The sequence below is a fragment of the Panthera tigris genome, chromosome D1, assembly GCF_018350195.1.
Source record: "Panthera tigris isolate Pti1 chromosome D1, P.tigris_Pti1_mat1.1, whole genome shotgun sequence".
Lineage (NCBI taxonomy): Eukaryota > Metazoa > Chordata > Mammalia > Carnivora > Felidae > Panthera > Panthera tigris.
Genome location: NC_056669.1, coordinates 79,673,929 through 79,689,561, shown reverse-complemented (window position 1 = coordinate 79,689,561; position 15,633 = coordinate 79,673,929).

Sequence of the window (15,633 nt, the reverse complement as noted above, 5' to 3'; positions counted from 1 at the left end):
CCAGTGCCTCGGATTCATCTGGCCTCTTTTCCATTGCAGCTATTCGTCTAAACCCTGTGGCAGTATAGATTCTTGCTTACAAGCAGAATATTCAAAATAAACAGTGATAGCAGAATATTTACAAAAAATAAAATCTCTGAGTACTCAATTTTGAAATTCTATAGGAACAATTTGGGGTTTCTATTCTTGTTCAGAATTTAAAACAATGAAACAATTCAAAGTGTTGTGTTGCTTGGTAAGTCTAAATTTTATTCATATGAAAACAGTTTTACTATATGTAAATAACACCTTTAAAACTGAAAACCATGGCGCCTGGATGGCTCAGTTGGTTGAGCCTTTGACTTGGGCTCAGTTCATGATCTCCCGACTATTGAGTTCGAGCCCTGGGTGCAGCTCTGTGCTGACAGCTTGGAGCCTGGAGCCTGGAGCCTGTTTTGGATTTGGTGTCTTCCTCTCTCTCTGCCCCTCCCCCACTCACTCTGTCTCTCTGTCTCTCTCTCTTTCTCTCTCAAAACTAAATAAACTTAAAAGAAAAAACCTGAAAATCATTCTTCTTAATTATGGTTAATTATATTTTAAAGCTAAACAATGAATCAAGAAAATGATAATCATTAGTAAGTATCATATAATTATTTTTTAAAACAGTTCTGTCATATGGAGGATAAGTTGCTTAAAATGATCTGCTCAAGTGGTCTATTATGTCATACACATTACTAGCAGAACAACCTCTGAAGAAACAAAAAGTTGAAACAGGGTAAAAAGAACACTTAATTTCAGGTATCACTAGATCCAGGATCTCAGCAAATAATATTGAGGCTTCTTTTCTTATCTTGGCTCTGCTCTCCTCTCAGTGTTGGTTTCATTCTGTGGTCAGTTTACTCCAAGTGGCCATAAAAGATGGATTCAAGCAAGTCCAGCTTTGAATGCTTTGATAGCTTATAATTCTAGTAATGAGAAATACCATTTCTTTCCCATCAAATATATATCAGCTGTTGGGGATCAGTCTCATTGGCTTAGTTAAGGTCACACACCAATCTTCAAGCCAATAATTGGTACCACACAGATGGAGTAGTCTCATAAACTATGGATCTTCCACAATTTATGATGGGGTTACATCCTTATAAACCCATTTTAGGTTGAAAATATCATAAGTAAAAAAGTAACATTTAATTCACCTAACCTACCAAACATTATAACTTAAATTAATCTACTTTAAAAGTGGCCAAAACATAAGAGACTCTTAAAAACTGAGAACAAACTGAGGGTTGATGGGAGATGGGAGATGGGAGGGTTGATGGGTGATGGGTATTGAGGAGGGCACCTGTTGGGATGAGCATTGGGTGTTGTATGGAAACCAATTTGACAATAAATTTCATATTTAAACAAAATAAAAAATAAATAAAATGGTTAAAATAAATAAATAAATAAATAAATAAATAGTCAAAACATACTTATGTGTTGTTAGCCTACTGGTAGGCAAAATCATCTAACGCAAATCCTATTTTATAATAAAGTGATGACTATCTCATGAAATATATTGAATATTGTACTTGAAAGTGAAAGACAGAATGGTTGTGTGGCTACAGAACAGTTGTGAGTGTATTGGCTGTTTACCCTCATGATCATGTGGCTTCCTGCCCAGCATCACCAGAGAGGATCCTCCTGCATATCACTAGCCCAGGAAAAAATCCAAAATCAGAATTTGAAGTAGGAGGGTGCCCGCGTGGGTTAGTCAGTTGGGCATCTGACTCTTGATTTCGACTCAGGTCATTACTCAAGGTTTGTGAGTTTGAACCCTGGATCGGGTTCTGTGCTGACAGCACTGAGCCTGCTTGGGATTCGTTCCCTCTCTCTGTGCCTCTCCTCCGCTCTCACTCTCTCTCTCAAAATAAATAAATAACTTAAAAAAAAAAAGAATTCACAGGAGGGTTTGTACTGAATGTGTATTGCTTTTGCATCATCATGAAGTACAAAATTTGTAATTGAACCATCATAAATCACGGGCAATCTATAGTCAGGATTAAGTCCCTTCTTTTGTCTGAGGATTCTTTGTGATAGATAGATTTACTATAATCACATTGATTATTTAAATTAATTCCTGATAGAAAAATAAGAAAAAGGAAAGGTAATCCCATCTATATGATGAAATAAAAGAAGATAGGAAGTAAAATACAAAATGTGACTCATTGTAAATATTGAAAAATATACTTTTTTCTTTTTCTTTTCTTTTTTAAATGTTTACTTAGGAAACACTCAAGAATATCTTTATGGGATCAACAGATATGCACTCACATTTCCCTGCCTTTATTAGTATTGCCATATTGTTTTCCTAAAAGAATGACATATTTTGCATAAAGACATAGAATAGTTGAATAAACCACTTTTACATTAATTTCATCATTGTTAATATTATTTTATGTTTATCATAAATTATGTCTAGAAAATCATAATTTATTTTGTAGTGATTTAGTCTTTTTAGTGGAGTCATTCCTAGTATGGTCAAACATTGTTTTATGTATATTACTTTTGCACCATCATTTCTCAAGTGAATTGCCTTTTTATGCCTCTTGTCCATTTATTTTAAATGCTGTTGGGTTTTATATTCTAAAAATGAATGCGCTGCCTCATTTTTCTGTATCTTTTTAATTGGTTCGTTATTTTTCAGAAATTATCAGATATAAAGAAACTACTGCTGAGAATATATGGTGAACAAGAAAATCTGGTCACACTGTCCTGCAGTTACTTTTATTATTAAATCCACCTACATTTCTTAGAAGTATAAGCAATGTTCATAGTCAAACATATAAATGTTTCCAAATTTCTAAAATATTTACATCTTTAGAATAATTTTCCAATGACTGTGATTTATGTTTCTCAAAGTGTTGTCTCTCTGGACACTTGTACCAAATAAGATAAAGTCTGAATTACTGGAAACATGTTTTATAATCTGATGTTTGGTAACATTTGGGTTAAACAAAGTTAAATATGTTTCTCCCATTGCAATTCTTCATGTCTATAAAATGTTACTAATAATGAGGACAAGAGGAGTAGTCAAGTTCTCACACTTAACTTTTTTACCATGAATTCCTTTCTCTGGATCATTAACTAGTGGATTAAGTCATTGGATTTGCTAGTATAGCATTTTTGATATTTAAAAAAGTTTAATTTTGTTATCCATCTAGAGAATCATTTGATAAATGATATAAATTTTAGATATTATTTTCCCTAGTACCTATCCAATTATATTGATATAACTAATTAAATCTATTTTTGCTGTGTTACCAGGATTACCAATATATATTAAATTTATATCTAATATTCAATGTTTCTGGAATTTCTTTTCTGAGAGAGAACTTCACAGACATTAACATATTTTAATAGCCTACATTTTTTTTTCTTAGCCTACTCTTTATTCTTTGTTTCTTTTCAAAAATATTATTTTCTGAACTTAAAATCTATTTTTCAGAAGCATTTAAATATATATTTTTTCAGCCTGTAAAATTATCTTACTGGTATTGCTATTCTACCGTACTAAATTTATTGATCGAATTAGTGAAAACTCGCCAGGGGAGAATATTTAGTATTTTTCCTCCAAGAACATTATCTGCCTTTCCATTATGCAAATTTTAAATTCTTGTTAAACGTCCATATTTTATTCTGGTAATCTTTTGGTAATATTTTTGACACTTTTTATTTTATTTTGGTAGTAGACAATGATTTTATATGTTGATTTTTTTAACATTTCTCTATCACTGTACATAGGAAAGCTCACTTCAGAGTTGTTCATTTATTTGTTTTTTTTATTGTTACTATTATTATAATTAAGAAACAAGCTTTATCATTCATATTTTTCAAGTAGAAATCACATGCAATTGAATTAAATCTTGCTGTCTTTATCTTTTATAACAAAGTAAGTTGTGTATATAAATTAGAGATAATGCTGTTTTACAACAAGATTATTTTGTATGATAAATAACTATGGTTATATGATATATTACATGTTTTACTCAAAATTACTATATATATATTGTTTTTTTCAGTTTAGCAGATTTTTTTCAAATTATTTTCTGAGACACATGGTGAATATTTTTATTAAATTATACTAACTCTTTTTCTCCCTATCTTATACATCATTCAGGTCAATCATAAATCTTATTTAATAAATTTGGATCTGAATTACTTTACCTTTTTAAAAAAAGCATTAAACATGCACCACTATGCTTTTCAAAGAATACACTTTTGTAAAGATACCAGGCTTAGATTTAAAAATCTGTACCCCAGAAAGCGTGGGGTTATCAGATTGATGATCTGGGTATAAGGAGCTATGCCAGTTCTCCTAGTAATTCCTTTTGTGACATGAGGCAAATTACTTTCACATTCTAGACCCTGGAGTTCCAAATGAATGTATTTACCATGGCCCAATGTGTTTATCCTATGCAGTATTCTTCTGGGGGAACTCACATATCCTAAAACTCAGTATGGCTTTGATAAAACTGACACCTATCCCGAATCTGGAGAATGATAAAAGGAACTCCAGGTTGGCCAAGCTGAACTCCATTTCCATGGCAACAATCACTTTTTCAGTGATTGACTATGACCCAATCCAGGCCAATAGAATCAATCCTGAAAGTTTTGCTGACATTTTGGAAAGACAAATCCTCTTCCTGCTGAGATTTTGAAGGGGGTAGAATTTTAGGTTAAGGCTGGTAGCCATTTTTGTCTGGCTGGAAACAAAACCAACAGAGGAAACAATGTGGAGAGAAACAATTAATAAATAATAATAAATGTAGAAGACACTTTACTGTAAATACTCTATGCCTAATTGATATACTCCATTATGTATTCATCAGTTTTTTCCAAACTCTTATACTGTAGCCTATGCTACAATTAAACCTATGCTTGCAATTAAAAAGCAAGGAGAGTTCTGACATGAATACTGATTGTTTTTACTTACAGTTATGTGTAAAACCCAAGTGAACAAGAAAGACATGACAAATTTTTATTTGTTTATCATAGATGTAAATGACATCTTTACTGAATACAAGTAATTTTTGAATGCTGGAAGAAATTCCCTCTTTCTTTCTTTATTTTTTCCTTTTTTTTTTTTTTTTTTTTTTTTTTTTGGTATTCACACTGTAGTGGCTAAAGATATGATGCACTTTTAACTTTAACTTGCCCTATGAACATTTTCCTCATCACTCTAGAGATTCAACATAATGATGACTGAAGCCCTAATTTGTTGTATTTGCCAATTTCTGTTTTAAAAATTTGTAAATTTCCAATATGGCCTATTTCAACCTACCAACATGACACTACTGAGATTTTACACTGTGAAAAGGTCTGTATTTTCACCATATATATACACACACACACACACACAAAGGATTCAAACAATCCCCAGAATACAGGTTATGGTAAATATAGTAAAATGATTATGAAATTATGAGTTTTGCATATGTATTACTTTCATACTTTTATGCTTCACATAACATATTTAGGTCTAAATTTTTACATACATTAATTTTTAATAATGGCTGCATTTAACAACCTTAACAATTTGCTCATGAACCTCCTGAAAATTTAAAAATTTCCACATTAGGACTTCTATCTTCAAGTCATAATTTCTGAACTTTAAAACAGATGGTTTTGAGTAATAAATGACAAGATTTTTGCCTAATGAAAAAAAAATGTGATTCTGCTGAAAATGAAAAGTCTCTTTGGTACCAGTCACCTCATGAAGGCATTCAACCTCACTTAACATCAGTTTCCTTATATATAAAATAGGATTGATAAAAGAATCTTCTTATGGGGTTATTTTAAGAATTAAATGAGACTTATGAAGCTCTTAGCACAGTTCTTGGGCATAAAAATTGAATAATACTACCTACTGCATTACCATAATTATTAAATCGTATTATTCTTTCCTATAGCTGAGGGTATTAGTTCCTGAGGTAGCATTTCCACTTTCTTTTGCTCATAGTGTAGAATAAAGGTTTTGGCCATTCTACTTGTCTTGACAATTTGTGTCCTCTTGACGGATTCATTCATCAGACTTCTGTGATATGCTGTTGCCTGGCTGAACTTTATTTCACATTTTTGAAACTCTAATCGGCTTCTCCTAATTCTTAGCTCCCTGGACCCTCCAAACATGTGGGTAGTCCTTAGCACCTCCAGTGTGCTGCCTTTCACTTATTATCTATTGCTTAGTTATTTACCCACATTAATCTCCATGGGAGATTCTATCAGTGAATTAGGGATTTTATGCATTATGAGATAGCTGTAAGGAAATAAACATATAAATAATGCACACACTTTTTAATGCAAACCATCATTATCGCTGCTTGGGACCATTGTGTTTGGTAAAATTGGAGGTAGGCTGGTCCATTCAGCATGGAGAGTTATTCAAACAGGGAGCCTGCTCTTCAATAGTACACCAATCCCTGACTGAATTTAATCAGGAGAGTTTTCAATCAATGTCCTCTTTCTCTTCATTTCGGTTAGACTTTGAAAAAGTGATTTTAAACCTGTATCATTTTCTCAACTGTAGTTTTAAACACAAGTGTTTACATATTCCTAAGAACAGTGATTGTGTTCTTTATTAAATTGGCCTACATGTAGTTTTTAAAATGTAATATTAAATCATTACATGCTTTTTCATTAGTTTATATCTACATTGAAGTTTATAGTCTTAGATTCTCTAATAGAACATCTCTGACTTTTTAAGACTCCATACTCAAGTAAATTTAGACTCCTGTAGGTAAAATTATATTGATTAAAGACCTTCATTCTGACATGACCTTGATTCACTAAGTAACATAGTGCTTATTAATTTCAACGTCCCTTTCTGAATCTTCAATTTATTTTGCCAGTGGAATTAAAGTATATTTTAAATAAAATTTTCTCCACAAACTAATGTGCTGGAACAACAGTCAACTGAAGCAGATAAGAAGCTTTAGGTTATATTATAAGGGTTATAAAGTCAGAAATAAACTTTATTTCTGCCACTTGCAAGGGCCATGACTTTGAGGTAGTCTTTTTTTTTTTTAATCAGTGAATTTTCACTTTTATTTATTAGGTATTAAATCTACATATCAACATGATAAAGTATAGAAAGTAAAAAAACAAACATAATGTATATGATATAAGCTAAATGAAATAAAAAAAATGCCTGACAGACAAGAATTTCATAATAAATATAAGATACCTCATTTATTAACCATGCATTTAATGACAGATTAAAATGCCCAAATACAGGGATAGACACTGGGTATAAAGTGGTGAATGGAGTAAGTCATGATCTTTGTCCCCATGGAGTTAATTTAAAAATGTGCCTAATGAACCCTAATTATTATACACTGTTCATATAATGCATTTTATCATATACTCTCTAAGATAAGAGATATGCTTAAGTTCCATATGGGAAAAATAATGAGAGAAACCTGAATGTTTAACAAAATCCAGGATATTTTTCTTTGGAAGCCTTAGCAAATAAAGTTGAGGCAAAGAAATCTCAAATCTTTTCAGGGAGTCTTGGTCTAATAGGTGACAAAGTTGATATTAATGTAAGACAGAGCTAATGTTGGCAGGTCAGGCTACTATAAAATGTACCGATGAGCTCTACCATGGAATTAGCATGGAGAGAGCTAACACTGTTTCCCAGTATGTTATAGAAAGTAATGATATTTCAAACTGCTTTTATGGACAGGAAAACCCACAGATACAGATCGGGGCATTTTGGCAGATTATTTTTCAAAATATGCACTCTCCCTTCCCTTCTCTATGGAAAGATGGTTTTACCCGTTTGGTTGGTCATGTATTTTGCTGTAGGCAAGGGGATGTTAGCAGATGTGAGATGAGCAGAGGTTTAAAGTGTGCTTGTGGCGACGAACACGTCTTTTGCAAATCTGTTATATCTATGAAAAAGTAAATATGCCTCAGGGAGCTGCACCTCTTTCAATCTGGGACCAAAATAAGTTCATTCTGAGAATATCAGGATGAAATTTACAGCTAATCATGCAGCTAGAGACAGAGTCACTCAAGCAAACCCAGCCTGTGTCAGCTAACACCTTAGTAGACCTACAGTTATCACAACTAGAATAAATTGTTGCTTTAAGTCACTGAGTTTGTGTGGTTTGTTATACAATGCTATGCCTAATAAATATAGAAATTGGTAACAAAAAGGGAATACTGCTTTAGCAAAAAACTAAACTATGTGGCAACAGATTATGATGTCAAGTAGAGAAGAGAGAGGAGGTTGTAAGCAAACAATTCTCCTCTTAATAATTATATAAAGAAGAGGGGAGGGATTGTAAGAATTTATTATCCAAATGTATGGAGCAAACTCTGCAGGGTTATCCATGAAAGAGAATTGAGAATTTAAGGTTATTCTCACATTTACACATGGAGACATTATTAAAATATTTAACAAGTAGGAAAGAATAGGTACTATCCGACTTAAACGGGTACAACAAATACAAATGAATTTTGGTCATAAACAGCTCATGTGGCTGTAATGGTGCAAACTAGTTTAACATACACTTTAATTCCAGATTCTTTAGCATGCCTCAGAAGTGGAAAATATTTCTTTATGTTGATCAGAAAAAAAAGCGTAAAATAACAGCAAGTAATTTTTTCTAACAGAAAAGGATGTAAGAACTTTCTAATTATTCAATAACTTTGTTTATAATAATTTTTTCTTCTGCCCCCATACTACAGTGAGGACTCTTTTTCCCCCTTTTTTATCCTCTACTTTTATTCTATGATGAAAAATTAGGTTTGAGTCTCAGCTTTCAACCATGATGCTAAAATATAAAATATGAATCCAAGGTCAATATTCAATCATAATCTTTCCAGTTATTTTTGTGTGTGACTCTGTAAGGGTCTGTTCTGTTCACCTGCTATGTGTTGTACATAAGGGAATGAAGTGATATTTTCAATATTTGCCTATAATATTCTCCACTTCGAAAGCATTTCCTATTCTTTGTCTAATGAAAGTACATTTTAGGCACATTTTACTTGTTATTCTCCATTTGCTCCACCAGGTTTTCTGTCTATTCTTTTCTGCCTTGTTCTGTGCCAAAGAGTCTGACCGTATGTTACAGGATATAAACTGAAGTTCACACTGGTTCCCAGTTAGATTCAGGAACTGACAGTAACTGGAAGTAGATCATAGGAAGAGAGGAGACAGATATTAGGGGGTCTTTATTTTTAATTCCCACAGCTAACTCTATTCACTTACTCCCACTGGGATGGTTATACTCTGATACAGATATCCATGCTGTATACCTGGTGAATATCCATCCACCATAATTTGTGTTATGTCCCAATTCATTTACCAGGGAAACCATGAGGCTAACAGCTTACTATGAGGTCAAGATCAAGAGAAAGTTTTGCAGTATACAAACAATAGCATTACTTGACTTACAAAAACAAAAAAAAAGCAAACAAAAAGACAAAAAAAAAAACAACTTCAGGATCCAAATGATAGTTGGGGTAACCCTGACAGATAGGAAAGGTGTATGGAGTCTCAGGGATGTTCCTTCCAATAGGAGAAACTGAATGGATTTCCCTAGGATTGTGGAATGATGCAACCCTGCCTACCTGTGTTAAATAGTCTCCATTTGAAAAGTGGGTCTGAGGCTGCTTCTGGACCCAGGTAAAGACTTATGAATGGGATACCAAGTGACAATGGAAACAGATACCACAAACTCTGAGTTACCTGATCCACTAAATGATAAAGTGGGATGCACACAATTGCCTTTTATTCTTAAGCACAAGTAATATGAATGAAGTGATTAAGTTTGCCTGAAATACACAAAGAAATTTAATGAAGAGAACATATACTCTAATAGTACCTATTTCACTGCTGTTATCTCTCCCTCAACACAATCCAGTGGCTCCATGAAGAATTCCCTGTGACCAATTGTTTAGAAAAGATAAAGCTCAGACTTACTTTGCAGATGGGAATGTACTGTGTGTTGGCACTCTACAGGAAAAAGATGGTCCTTCCTGCCTTATAGCTGCCTTCAGGGATGTCTCTGAAAGACAGTGGTGAAAAAAATATTCTTCCAGTTAACAAATCTACAGGCAATGCATCTTGTGGTCTCCTTCAACATGAGGGATGGCCAAAATGTAGAGCTAGACGAATCAATGCACACTGTCTCATGAGTTGGCTAGCTGGTTAGGAAATTGGAGTTGAATTAGATTGGCATCGAAGTCTTAGGGTAAAGTGTAAAGTTAAACTTCTTGTAACGAAAACAAATGTGAAGATGTCTGTGTTCAACATAAATACTCATTAAATACAGTCTATTAGTCTCTTCATAATCAGAGAGAAAAGATAATCCCTCCTTTGAAGGTGTTCTGCCTCTTTCTCAGACTCCAGAGTTTACTCGATGACTCCAGATACAAAATGGCTATGGTGGCTAGAATGGTGTATATCAATGAGCTTAACAACATTATTAGTTTACCAAGACTGCCTTGCTATTACCGTGTCTGAGTGACCAAAACGAAAACATTAGAGGCCAATGCTGAGTTCCTGTTATGGCTCAATTACTCAGAGAGACTAACCTGCCAACCAGGATGTAGGCTGTTTGATTTAGACATGTGAAGGAAGATGATGGCAAAGTTGCCTCAAAGAAATAGATACTTATTCTAGATAGATTTTTTTCTTGCCTGGACAAAAAGCGTGTCTACCATCTTCTGGGCTTATAAAGTGTGTATTAATATACATGATATTCCATACAACATTGTCTTTATTAAGGAATTAGTTGTATTTTTTTTTAACGTTTATTTATTTTCGAGACAGAGAGAGACAGAGCATGAATGAGGGAGGGTCAGAGAGAGGGGGACACAGAATCTGAAACAGGCTCCAGGCTCTGAGCTGTCAGCACAGAGCCCGACGTGGGGCTCGAACTCACGGACCGTGAGATCATGACCTAAGCTGAAGTCGGCCACTTAACCGACCGAGCCACCCAGGCGCCCCGGAATTAGTTGTATTAAAATAAATGATATGTAAGTAATGGTAATAGGCTTACACACAGAATTGACTAATCTTACCATATTCAATCTCACTTGAAGAAGCTGACCTGATAGGATGGCCAACGGTTTATAGACATTAATTTTTGTCATTGGATAGGAAAAAGCCTGGAATTTTGGGCCCTGTCCTGTAGTATGTGATCTATATCTTAAACCAGGAGCCATTTTGTTTTGTGTCTTTTTTTCCCCATAGCCAGAATAGATGGGTCTAGAAACCAAGAAGTGGAGGCAAGTGTAGCTTATTTTAGTATTTTACTTAATAGCCCACTTATAAAGAAATTTTGTTTCCTCTCCCAACTACTTTGCAATTAATATATATGGAGGCCTGCTAACCTGAATAGGAACATTTCCACTAAGGAACCTAGTTATGGTTCTACTGAATTCTAACATACAAGCTCCTGTTGGGTTGCTCTTTTTTTTTTCATGACTTTAACATCTCTCCAGGCATCATTAACCTTCAATAACTTCTTCCTTTCTCTTCTCTATTTCCAGATGTGGTAATAGCTTCTTGATGTTCCCAGACCCTGGGGACTTCAGATCGCTAGTTAGATACCTTATCTACCATAAATAACCTTTCATTAAATTCTCTTCAGTTAAAATCTTTGAATTTCCCATCTGTTTCCTCCCAGTATTGTGCCTACTACGTACACCCATGAATTTCCTCCTGAATATTCTCTTCCTTTATTCCAGTTTTCTTTCCTTTAGTCCCTGTCTAATCTTCACCTGCATTAAAATGCCCCAAATTTATATCATTTCAATTGCATGACATTTTAACCAGGCATTAAAATAATATTCTTTAAAAAAAGACAGTGAACCAGGGATTTTTGTCCCTGTAGACCACAGAACTACTTCAGCCTATTGGAATTTTCACTTTCATGGAGGGATTTCTTCTTAAGCATCTTTCTTATACGCTTTTAGTAAACAAGGTCACTGAGCTACTTCAGTTTCTCTGGTTTAGTAAATATTAAGTCTAGAAAGGATTTTCGAGTTTAACCAAATCCAGTTGCTTTATTTGATCAGCCATGAAACCAAGGTAGGTCAAGCATAAAGTGATTTGTCCAAGATACCATGATTCATGCCAGCAGAGCCAGGTGGGGTCTCTGACTCCCAATATGTCAGTGACATATTACTTCTGGAAAAGATATATTATTTCTTAGATAAAAAAATTATACTACTAAAAAAGTGCATATTTCTTTAAATTTAAAAATGAATGTAAATGCATTTACAAGGGGCATGCCATAAAAAAGTGTAGCCATAATTATGCACATATAGATAAACCAGGGATTAAGTGGTCTGTTAGGGAAGATGGGCTTTCATTAAACGATGGAACTTCTGAGTAGGGATAATGTCTCCCCAAATTATTGAATTAACTGTATTTCTCCAGATCAGACAAACTACTAAGTAACCCCGCTTCTGGCAAGGCCAATAGGCTCTCTAATTCTTACAGCCTTTGGATTTGGAGTTTAACATACAAGAATAACACAACTATAAATGGCCTGAAGGCAACTACATCCATTGCCTCTCTGATCAGGATTGAATTCCAGTGTCTGAGAGCTCCCAGAGATCTGTATACCCTAACTTGAGAGATGTCTTCAGAGAATAATAGCTTTGACCAAACCGCACTAACAGACTCTAGCAGACAGCCCAAAGAGATGAGGTGATAGCTTGAGAAAACGGAAGAGGTTGGAGAGAAAAGGACCCGGTAGGAGACTTGCATTAGCTACAGATTGATCTTGATAGGGAAGATAATTTACAAAACAGAAATGTGCAAGGCATGTCTTTACATTTGAAAGCTTTGCTTTACCTATGAAGCAGTTTTACTTATTTTAAAAGAGAACTTCGGTTTCAGACCACCAATTTGGCTCCAGTTAAAAGTGAAACGAAGAGTATCAATCGTATTAAAGTTGGCAGGCCTGTCTTTGGCCACAAAGTCTTGCTTTTACAGTGTATAGGTTCATAAGGGTTAATAAGTACAGTTTATTTATTTTACAGCTAATTAGATGAGGTTATAGGGATGAGGTCCTAGTCCAATGCGACTGGTGTCCTTAAGAGGAAGAGACACCAGGGACCCACACACACAGAGAAAAGGCCTTGTGAAGACACAGCTAGCAGGTGGCTGTCTGCAAGCTGAGGAGATGGTAGGCCTCTAGAGAAACCAAACTTTCTGCTACCTTGATCTTAGACTTCTAACCTCCAGAACCGTGAGAAAATAAATTTCTATTGTCTATGCCACAAAAGCGTAAATATGAGTTGAAACTTTCTATTATAATATATGAATTGTGGTTGTTCGGATTAATGCTTTATCAGTGTTTTTAATATCTCAGGTATCATTGCACTGAGGTCTTTGCAAGATAGTGTCTAATGCATTTAGAATTCTAATATTTAGTATATAATCCTGTGAACAGTTTCAATGAAAATAAAATAAACAAATAAAACAAATAAAAAGATGTACAACACCTGTCTGTACATTTCCTGGATCTATGTTATTAGGCATAGACGCATGTATAGATACATGTACACACTGATGACAGGGGTGTATATATACAGGGGTGTATATAGGTGTACATATACCTAATGTATGTGCCAGCAACTATGAATGTGCACAAATGCTAGAAACCACAAACAAATGTAGAAACACATGCCTATGAGAATGTCCACAGTGGGACTATACAGAGAAATACATACTCACAAAAGGAGACATATATATATATGTGTGTGTGTATATATATATATATATATACACACACACATATATATACACATATACATATACATATATATATATACATACACACACATATATATATACATACACACACACATATATATATATATACATACGTACATATATATATACACACATACACATATACATATAAATATACATATAAATTTCACTTCTTTCTAGAAAGAAGTCAAATTTATTAGGGAACTCAAACACCAGAAAATCTTTATCTTTGTACTCCTCCAAATAACTGATAGTGTAAGGAGAGATCACAGACAGTGGACGTAATACTGTGAGGTAGAAAGAGCTGTCCTAGGTGTTCATTCAAAAGATGTTCTCTTTCTCCAGAGAAGGTTTCTTCCAGAGTTCTGATTTCCCCAAACTGTAATCAATTCCTCAATTCCTTACTCTGCGGGTTCAAGTTAATCTGAAAACACATAAAGGAAACTCTCAATTTACTACCACATTTTGAGAAGATTTCTTTTTCTTTTTTTTCAAGGATTCTAGAGTTTAGCACCTTCATTATCACCCACTTCACTTTCCTGGCATACCTAGTTATTCTTGTTTTGCTCATTCAAGTAAGGGAAAATAGTAAAAATACAGCCTGCACTAACGTATTTTTTAAAAAAGGCAAAATTTCTTTCTTTCACACCCACTCAATCTTTTAAACATTTCCTGGGCTAATGTGCTCATGTATAAAATTCAATGGCTGAACCCAAATCCAGTAAGAAAATTTATTTAAACATTAACTCATGATAGCAAGAATCCCTAGCCACATCTATTTCAGGAATGAAGACTAAATACTAACAGTGTTGATGTGTTACCCACCCTTTCACTTGCCAAGATCTCTCCTCCGTTTCCATTACTCTTTCTCAAAAAGAACATGCCCCATCGCTCCTCAACGACCAACCTACAGTGCATTTGGCTTATCTGGGAAATACAGCCATCTTAGAACATGGAAACTGGGGAACACAGAGACATCAGGTTTCAGATGCAGATGACTATTTCAGTAAAGAACATGAGTAGGAGCTTTGGAAAGTTTCTGCCCAAATATTCCTGTGAGTCTTGGGACATATATTAGAATAGCCAAAGAGGAGAGGATCTGAAATTTAAAGGATGGATGTTTATCATCTTAGATGTGCTGCTCCTTTAACAATGGGTAAGAGTAGAGCCTGAGGAGAGCTAAAACTGCTCAGTATTCAATTTTGCTGTTTCCTTGAAACTTAGGCAGGACCAATCTGTTAAATATATGTCACGGAGTGCCTGTGTGGCTCAGTTGGTTGGGAGTCCAACTTCGGCTCAGGTCATGATCTCACTAGTGGGTTCAAGTCCTGCTTCCGGCTCTGTGCTGACAGCTCAGAGCTTGGAGCCTGCTTCAGATTCTGTGTTTTCCTCTCTCTCTCCCTTCCCCCACTTGCACTGTCTCTCTCTGTCTCTCAAAAATGAATAAGCATTAGAAATTTTTTTTTAAAAATTAAAAATACATGTCACTAGACTTAGGTGGATGAAATATTCATCTAATAGCCATATTTTACATAATAATAGTGTTATTGTGGTAGGGTCCCTCCCTAAGGAAAGAAAAAAAAAAAAAAACAAACCTCAAGGTAACCTGGCTGTATGCATATGTAACATCCCTCAGGACCTTGTCACAGGAGACCACTTAATCAGACTGCATGTTTGTGTGTTACCATATATGGAAGACAAAGAAGTAAAAATATATAAAAAGCTATGCCACGTGGGCTCAGTTCTTTGAGTACGAACCCAATTGAGCAGTGCCGGCAGGAATAAAGTTGCTTCCTGGCAAGAAAAGCCTCTGTGTCATGACTCTCTGTGCGAGAATCTTGCTACATTATGGATTGGCTGGAATAAAAAAA